At 42.1% G+C, this 9,979-nt stretch overlaps 2 long non-coding RNA genes across 2 annotated transcripts; one reads left to right on the forward strand and one right to left on the reverse strand.

Annotated features, from left to right (window-relative positions):
* The first annotated feature begins 4,273 nt into the window (after positions 1–4,273).
* On the forward strand, positions 4,274–6,326 carry LOC120720279. Its single transcript, XR_005692860.1, has 2 exons — positions 4,274–4,877; positions 6,052–6,326. It is a non-coding gene; the product is annotated as an uncharacterized LOC120720279 (long non-coding RNA).
* Positions 6,183–9,329, reverse strand: LOC120720280. The gene is made up of 2 exons (XR_005692861.1): positions 8,222–9,329; positions 6,183–7,167 (listed from the first exon to the last, which is right to left on the reverse strand). It is a non-coding gene; the product is annotated as an uncharacterized LOC120720280 (long non-coding RNA).
* Between the last annotated feature and the right edge of the window lie 650 nt (positions 9,330–9,979).

Below are 9,979 nucleotides of genomic sequence, written 5' to 3' on the forward strand. Positions count from 1 at the left end.
GTGACACCATCTATATTCAAGATGTTTTAAAGAAAAGAACAATAGAAGCTGAACAAACCTACAAAAAGTATAAGAATAAACTGATAATAATTATAAGAAGCAGAAAAAGAAATTACTACAGTGAACTTTTAGATGAAAATAAAAACAATGTGAAAAACATGTGGACATCAATAGGTCTGTCTAGTGCAGACCTATTGCTGGCACAGCCAAGACAATTCAATTGCCGCTAGCACAGCATTGGGCACCAGGCAGAACTCGTTGTGTGATCTCGTGCACGAGGGAAAGAACCGTGACGAGCATACCATATTTCTAAGATTTTCAGGGCCGAGTACAATAACCTCAGTTTCATCTGAATTAATAAGCAAAAAGTTAGTGGCCATCCAGGTCTTTATGTCTTTAAGACATTCCTGCAGTTTAACTAATTGGTGTGTGTTATCTGGCTTCATAGATAGATAGAGCTGGGTGTCATCTGCATAGCAGTGAAAATGTATGCTATGTCTTCTAATGATGCTGCCTAGGAGAAGCATGTATAGTGTAAACAGAATTGGTCCTAGCACTGAACCCTGTGGAACACCATAATTGACCTGTGTGAAGAGGACTCTCCATTTACATGTACAAATTGGAGTCTATTAGATAGATATGATACAAACCACTGCAGCACAGTACCTGTAATACCTACAGCATGTTCTAATCGCTCTAATAGGATATTATGGTCGACAGGATCGAATGCTGCACTAAGGTCTAGCAGGACAAGCACAGAGATGAGTCCACTGTCAGAGGCCATAAGAAGATCATTTGTAACCTTCACTAAAGCTGTTTCTGTGCTGTGATGAGCTCTGAAACCTGACTGAAACTCTTCAAATAAACCACTCCTCTGCAGATGATCTGTTAGCTGTTTGACAACTACTCTTTCAAGGATTTTTGATATGAAAGGAATGTTGGAGATTGGCCTATAATTAGCTAAGACTGCTGGGTCTAGAGATGTTTTTTTAAGCAAAGGTTTAACTACAGCCACCTTGAAGGCCTATGGTACATAGCCGATTATTAGAGTTAGGTTGATCATATTTAAGATTGAAGCATTAAATGATGGCAGGACTTCTTTGAGCAGTTTTGTAGGAATGGGGTCTAAAAGACACTCCTGTTATTAAGTCCAGTTCAGTCTCTCCAAAAGTTGATTCTGTTCATCTGGACGTAGTGTTTTCTGGGAGAAACGTTTCGTCACTCATCCAAGTGACTTCTTTAGTCTCAGCTGACTGCAGGTTTCCCCAACATTATAAACAGTACATTTGCATAATGACTGATACCAGCCCACTGAAGGAACAATGGGCTGGGAGGTCAGTTCCTTAATCATAATTATGCAAATTCTCATGACCATTGATCAACAACCACTGGCCAAAACCCACTGATCAAAGACCACTGATCAATGGCCATGAGTACCATTCACAGAGAGTTGGGGAATGGCTGCAATCACAGCATTGTAAGATGGTGACAGATGTACCCTTAGGCCCCCTCCTCGGTTCAGAGATGGTCTTTCCCTTTTCACGTAAATGGCCTCCTTGACTCCGCGCTCAAACCAGCGTTCCTCCCTGTCCAGGATGTTACATCCTCATCACTGAAAGAGTGTCCACTGGCCTGTAGGTGTAAATAGACTGCAGAGTCCTGACCTGACGAGGTAGCTCTTCTGTGTTGTGCCATCCGCTTCGCCAGAGGTTGTTTGGTTTCCCCGATGTATAAATCCTGGCAATCCTCCTGCACTTAACTCTGTTTGTGTCGGAGGATCCAATCCTTGGGGTGGACCAATTTTTGGCGCAGCGTGTTTTGGGGTTTAAAAGCCACAGAGACCCGGTGTTTCGAAAAAAATGCGTCTCAACTGTTCCGATACTCCTGACACATATGGGATCACTACAGGTTTTCGCCTGGGCAGCGGTTGTCCTTCTCTCCTGGATCGGCTGGAGGTTTCTTTAGGTGCCTTCCCAGCTTTGACAAATGTCCAGCTGGGATAACCACATTTACTCAGGGCCTTCTTGATGTGCTGTTGCAGTGGATGATGAGAGTCAAACCTTAGATACTGATCCGTATGTGTAGATTTACGGTACATGTCAGCTTTTAAATGTCACCCATTACTGATGGAAATCTCACAGTCTAAGAAGGCTAACCTGCCACTTTTCATATCCTCCCTGGTGAATTTGATGTGTCGGTCCACCGAGTTAATGTGATCCGTGAAATGTAGTACGTCCTGAGATTTGATTTTCACCCAGGTGTCATCCACATATAATAATAATAATGGATTGGATTTATATAGCGCTTTTCAAGGCACCCAAAGCGCTTTACAATGCCACTATTCATTCACACACTGGTGGAGGCAGCTACGGTTGTAGCCACAGCTGCCCTGGGGCAGGCTGACAGAAGCAAGGCTGCCATATCGCGCCATCGGCCCCTCTGGCCAACACCAGTAGGCGGTAGGGTAAAGTGTCTTGCCCAAGGACACAACGACCAGGACAGAGAGCCCGGGGATCGAACCGGCGACCTTCCGGTTACAGATACGCTTCCCAACCCCCTGAGCCACGGTCGCCCTAACCAATGGCCCTAACCAATATCTGAACCAATGGCTTGGTGGTGTTTCAGGGTAGGATAACAAAGCCCTCTTTTCCACTTCTTCCATGTAGAAATTGGCCACGATGGGTGAAACTGGGGAGCCCATGGCACACCCATGTTTCTGCCTGTAGAACTGACCCTTGTATGTGAAGTAGGTCGAATGAAGACACAGTTCCAAAAGCAAACACACTTGGTCGATGCTGAGAGTGGTCCTGTTGCTCAGGTTGGTGTCATCCTGTAATCTCTTACGGACTACCTCCAATGCTTCCGTGACTGGGATGCAAGTGAAGAGAGATGCAACGTCGTACGAGACCATGGTTTCATCTGCCTCCATAATGACATTTCTCACCTTCTCAACAAAATCCAGGGTGTTCTGGATGTGGTGTTCAGAGCTACCCACCAGTGGGTTGAGGAGCAAAGCAAGGGCGTAGATTTGGCATGGACGGAAGAAACATGTCCCCACCAATATCCAGCGATTATTGAATTGTCCCCACCAGTAATTTGATCTCTTCAAGTAAAGAAAAACAAAACCGATAGAAAGAAAAAAAAAAGATCTGTCGATGTCTCATTCACCCAGCGGTGCAGAAAGAGTTAAATTACGTTCTCTACTGGAGTCCTACATCATGGGGAGCTCTGTTTAGTTTTAGCAGCAGCAATCCTGCACTGCGAGGACCTGCAAGGAGGAGAGGAGGATCGCAGCAAAAAGAACCTGGATATAAGAAAATATTTTTCAAAGAAGTCACTTAAAGTCAGTGTTGGGACCAGAGATATGCAGTAACGCGTTACTGTAATCTGATTACTTTTTTCAAGTAACGAGTAAAGTAAGGGATTACTATTGCAAAAACGGTAATTAGATTACCGTTACTTTCCCGTAGGAACGCTGCGTTACTAAAACCGTGATTTTTTGCGAGAATGTCTCATGACAATGACGTTAGCAAGTGCAACGTTTGTGACAACAGCTGTGTGCAGATCAACAATGGATCACATATCGATTGTGGGAGAGAGTATGAGCGTGCAGCGTTTAAAGTGTGGAAGTACTGACCTTACTTTGAGTTTGATTCCCTAAAAAGTGACAAAAACATTAGCGTCCATCGTGCGTGGGAAGAAAACTTCTTTTTACAGCAAAAAAACCCCTAAACTTCCAAGCAAGCACAGAGTGCGGAACGATGTAATGGGAAATTCACAGAGAAACTCGCGGATTCTTCAACTGACTGCGGCACACCTGCACCAGGGTAAATTTCCGCCTACCGCAGTCCTGCTTTACAGGTGAAAATAGAGCAACAGGACCGCTGAGTCTTTGACTTTATTTATTTTCTGCTGTGTTTTACTTCCATCTATTTGAAAGAGTGAGTGTAAACACAAAAAATATTTTATGTGCTGGAATGTGTAGAAAATAGGTTTAAATGTTAAACTAATTTATTCAAGTCAGAGAATGTTGCATATAATTACATTTTTGCTTGATGCATAAAGTTAAAAGATTAAAACTGATAAAACAAGTTTAAAAAGAGACTTTTCCATTTGATTACATTTTGTATGATGGATTATGTAGAAAAAGTAGAATTGGGCTGAAAGATCTATCGCTTTATCACCTCTTCAGGTTGTAAATCGTGTTTTTAAAAAGTAACTAAGTAACTGGGTAATTAATTACTTTTGAAAATAAGTAATCAGTAAAGTAACGGGATTACTTTTTTGGGGAAGTAATCAGTAATTAGTTACTGATTACTTTTTTCAAGTAACTTGACCAACACTGATGGGGATATGTGGGGTTGGGGGCGGAGGGAAGAAGTACAGTTTCACCAATCAGAATGCAAAGATCGAGACCGAGAGGTTTCATTCCCCACTGTCCTTTAACCACCATGCTAGATACACATCCACAGAGCACAGACTCATGTTAGTGTGAAGCTGATGAGCTTCTCACTGTAGTGTGTTTGTCTAATAATAGTGTTCATGCTGTGAGAACATGTTTGCTTTGAGCTCTGTGGTGAAGACTGTCAGTGTGCATTTCTCAGAAACTCCAGTTGTTTCTGGTCACTCGGTGTTTCACAGCAGAGGTGTTAGGATGGAAAAACTGTGAAAAGATACTGCGGTTTATAAAAAGGCAACACTTAATATTATCAAAAAGCCACATAAAAGTAAATAATAAAGTGTAATAATATCACAGCACTGTTACAGTAATTTTAATGTGTTTATTCCACAGAGACTGATTCAGCTGTGATCTACTCAGCAGTGAGAACTGAAGACGTCAGTTATGGGCAAACAACCATCAGAACAAGGAGGCCCAGGTACAGCTGCTCTTTATCTTTGACTGTGGACAGAGAGAAGCTAGCTGCTCACACTGTTTACAGCCATCATGCTAAGCTAACCTAACCACACCATTACTCAAGCTCAGACCTGTGGAGGATAAGACACATCAAACTGTATATGGGAGCAGCAGAACGGGGAGACACTTAGATCATTTATAGAAAATCCAAAATTCCAAAATAAAAGGCTAAGTGCAGGAAAAACTCTGAAACACTCCTGATGTGATTTCAAAATGGAACAAAACTGAAAGGAAAACACAACTGATTTTTTAAATGTGTTTAAAATTAACATCTTTTTTTAAATTAAAAAATAAAAAGAGAAATAAGAGAAATAAAGTCATAAGATTTGAACTAAAAAATATTAACTGCTGTGAGTGAGCAAGATGTCAAACAAGACAAATATCAGAATATTTGAATATTTGGGTGAAGTCCCAGTTATCAGCAGACCATCCAGGTTCACAGTGCACTACATGTAGCCATACTTTAGTATGAACACACTTCTGCACTCAGTTTAACAAGTCTACGTAGAAACATAGATCACTTCATTCAGAGCATCTGATTTCTGTCGTCAATGATTTACAAGCTGTTAACAAATGAAAGAACAAGAGAAGAAAATCTTTGAAGAAACCTCAGATGATGATGATGTAGAAACCATTCATTTGTGCCTCATGTGATGAAGGATGTGTTATAATTTATGAAAGAGGATGACAGAGGTCAGAGGGAGGGAAACATGAGCTTTATTAGCTGGAAGTCAAAATTCAAACTCAGTCAGTGAAACCAGGAAGAGCGAGACATAACTGAAGTAAAACAGGGAACAGAGACGAGGCGGAGGGAGGACAGACAGGGAACACAGAGGGAACTAATGACAATCTCAAAGTAAGAACTGAGGCTGAGAGAAAGAAACACTAAACCCACACTAGAAGAAACCACATGTACAAAGTTAAAGATCAGCACAGATCTGTGGGCTCCAGGTTTGAAGAAGCAGTTAAGGTGTGAGCAGTGTGGAAGCTCTGTAATTTGTATCTGAGCTGGTTCCCAGTAAAGTCTGAACTGGGACTGTGTGTGATGCAGAGAGGTGGAGATTGGAGGTCTTGATTGAACTACAAAGCTTGTAATCATGTTTCCTGTTGTTTGAACTGTGTGTGTTTGTGTTCAGACTTTAAACCAGAGCCAGACGTCGTCTACTCTTCACTGAAGTAGTCCACCAGTCCAACCACTGACATCCAGCTGCTTGTCTCTAACTGGTCCCCCCAGCACCTCGGACCAGAGGACATCCACATGTTACAGATGTTTTGTCTTTTTATCACTGAATTAGACTCTGATGACCCAGAACTACTTACTGGAAGTCAGTTCATTGACTTGATGTTTGTTGGCTTTTGTTCCCACAGCAGTTTCTCTGCAGGATTAATAAACTACAAATACAAAATTTAACTTGTTCCTGTTTGGTTGTGGCTAAATGACACACACCTCTCTTCACTGATGAAAACAAAGAATAAATACTAAACCACCTCAACCTAAAAACAGCCAGAGAATCATTCAGTGTCTTTAAACCACACAGAGAAGCTTCAGTGCAGGATGTTTGTGTTTGTGACTGAAACTTTTAGAACTTTAAAGTTCTAGAAAAGCTTATAAGTGAACAACTGAAATACAAAATTTCAGTTCTTTCCCAACATCAGTCGGGATTCAGAAAAAAATCACAGCACAATACCTGCTGCTATTAATGTGTTTAATGTTATTTTTTATTCAATGGACTGCAAAAAATATGTGCTGCTCTTTTTCTTGACTTCTCAAAGGCGTTTGAAACAGTTGACCATGTCATTTCAGTAAATAGACTAAACAGTATTGGTCTATTTCTAAACGCTATAAGTTGGTTATCAAATTACTTGTCAGCAAGAACACAGTGTGTCCATGCTACTGGGTCTTCTTCCTCTTTTCTCCCAGTGTACAAAGGAGTTCCACAGGGCCATTGCTCTTTTCTCTTTACATAATGTCGTGGAATTTTTCTGATGAATAAAATCTGCAACACGAAAGAGCTGTGGTCAAGCTATTTATTACTGCATGCAGGAGAGCAAAAATTCACAACAAAGCATCACAGGTCTAAGTTATGAGCGCTGTCCCCTTGGGGCATCTCAGTTCCTTTTTTAAACCCTCACACACAGCTCTCCGCATCTTCCCAGTTACAATAGATTTCTGTCTCACGGGTTGTTAGACGGCAGAGAGCAACTCCCACTATCTTTTCCCAGAAGCTGGTCCTCTTGGGAGTCTTGTCCATCTAACAGTTAGCAGATAACACAGAGAAACATTGTTAAGCAAAGTTAAGCAGTTTTCACATGGTCAGGTTGACACTAGGGATGGGTATCGTTTAGGTTTTATCTGATACCGGTGCCAAACCGGTACTTTTGTAATGGTGCCGGTGCTCAAACTGGTGCTCAAACAATGGAAAAAACACAAATTCTATCCAAACACCTCTCATGTTTAGCTGTTTCCCACTTTTTCTTTGGTCATTTTAGCCTTTTTGGCCAGGGTGAAGGGAGTATCTGCCATCAAACAAGAAGACAGCCGCATGTAGCTATGATGATGTTTGCTAGTTCACCTTACATGCATTAATGTAATAACGTGGTTAGCCTACTCAACGTAAATTACACACGAACAACATTAAGCTACTCACGCAGAGAAGAACGGCTGCTGCGGCCGTCATCATCCTCATCATTTCTGCTACACTGGCAGGGCTAGGGGCCAGGACTCTCCTCTTCTGGTTCTTGGGGGATGTTGCTAACTCCGGGTAAGATAACAGGCAACCCACCCGCAGTAGATGTGCCCAGTGTGAGGTCTCGCTGCAAGCTATCAAATACGACGCATTTCTCGGCTTTTAACAAAATGCTATACGTCACCAGGTGTTTCATCAGATTCAAGGTGTTACCTCCTTTGCACAGTATCAGCTTAAAGCACTTGTTGCAGGCCGCATCTTTTGCTGTGAAGTACAGCCAGACTTTTGACCGCTTTGCCTTGGGCATTTTTAATCTGTAGCTCTGCTCTAAAAGAACGTACATACCTGGGCCCGCCTACTGTCCTTGGAAAGGTAAAATAATTGGCTAGAATCCAAAGTGTATGACATCTCAGGCAAACAAAGCACCGAAATGTGCGCTGCTTTTCGGTCTGGTTACTACTGTTTATGTCAGAAGGATACTGGATACCCATCCCTAGCTGACACATACACATACTTCATCTAAGGTAACAAATGTTATACTAATTCATACAGTGAGATACCAAACACATAAATCTAAATGTGAGGATAAAGTAGAATTTTTCCCATAACAATAACCAACCTTTGTGATAATTTATCTGTTACAGCCCCTGTTTGGAAATTCCAGCGTTCCAGGGCTCACAGATGATTGGCCAGCCAGGGACCTGTGCTCCCACCTGCATTGATCAGTTTGAGAGTCTTATTATATTTTCCAAATGACGAAAACAGCAAACACGACTCTCCTGCTGCTCCCGAGCAGACTACGATCATTGCACTAGACATGCTTCAACATGTTTAAGACACACCTTTATTCTCAGTGGAGTCGTTACCTGTGTGCACTCTTAAGGTCTCTCCTTTTCATTGTTAGAAGAAGAAAACTTAAACGAGTCACACAAGTGAATTACAAAGAATTCCATCCTTGTTCTTAATGCTTTGAAAATCACAGCACTATGAACTGTGGGTAATCCCTCAGGTCCACAGAGATGAGGACTTAAAGAAAATGTGAATAAGGACTCAAAGTGTCTGCAGAGAGCCGTCATGCACTTGATAACATTCAATTCAATTCAATTTTATTTATATAGCGCCAAATCACAACAAAAGTCGCCTCAAGGCGACAAAACATGACAACAGGACGGCCCTGAGACCTCACAAAGCTGTGACTGTTTATCTGCACGTCTCAAACACGCCTCCATTTGTCTGCAGGCTGAGTGATCTGACTGAGCTCAGCCTCCATTCTCTACAGGGAGACGCTCAGAGAGGCTTTCAGTTTCATTTCACAGGAACAGCTTTGCTTCTGTTTTACATGCAGGTGCTGCACAGAACACACCCTGTTCAGTCTGACTGCAGCTCAGAAAAAAGGCTGGATCAGCTGATTCAACAGGTCAGCAGTTTACATACTTTTTATCTATACAAACACCAAACAAAGTCCTGTACACAGTGTGTTTGGTACACTGAGTGTGGGATGTCTGTGAACGTTCTCAGTCATCCAGGTCATCGTAGTATTTGGACCTTAGAAAGAAAAGTGTCTAGACTTCTTTAAGTTCCTTAAAGAAAGAAGTTAAAGTGAAAGGGTCAGACCCATACAAGCATACAGTGTGGAGTCAGATCCCTGCAACAAGCCCAGGTCCAATTTACTTTGGTGATTTGGACTATTCCACTTCACAGCTGTTGTTAAGTTTTTTTTCTTTATTTCCTGTACAGGGCCCTATTTCAGGAAGCCGGTTTAGTGCAAACTCTGAGTAAGTATACCCTGAGATAATGAAAACTCTGGGTTTTCGGTTTCACAAAGCGAGTTTAGATTAATTCTGAGTGAGTTACTATGACGACACACTCCGTGAAGCTAACCTGCCCCCTAGCAGGTTTACTTCAACTAACCCTGACATTCTATGCCTCTTTGTCGGAAACCTAACTGTAGGAAGTATCAGACATGGCGTGCCCCTTCCTTGAAGAGCCAGTAGATGTTGAAGCCCAAATTCTCCGCAGAGCTCTCCGCCGGGAGAGAGTGATTAGAGCGCGTTTGGATATTTTATCATTTCCTGATGATTTCCTGTGTGAACGTTACCGTTTTTCAGCACAATCTAGAATTTATTTGAATAACATCCTCAGGCCTAATATTGCTCATGTGACACATCGCGGACATTCTCTCAGTTCTGTACATATTATTTGTATTGCACTTCGGTTTTTTGCAAACGGGAGCTTTCTGTATAATATTGGTGACGCTGAGCACGTTTCCAAGGCTACCGTCTGTCGGGCAGTCAGGAATGTTACAGTTGCACTGAAACGTCTCCTGTACTCGTTTGTGGTGTTCTCCGGTCATAGACCCACAACATTTATCAAAGAG

This window comes from Simochromis diagramma, unplaced genomic scaffold, assembly GCF_900408965.1.
Source record: "Simochromis diagramma unplaced genomic scaffold, fSimDia1.1 OVJJ01000574.1, whole genome shotgun sequence".
Taxonomy (NCBI): domain Eukaryota; kingdom Metazoa; phylum Chordata; class Actinopteri; order Cichliformes; family Cichlidae; genus Simochromis; species Simochromis diagramma.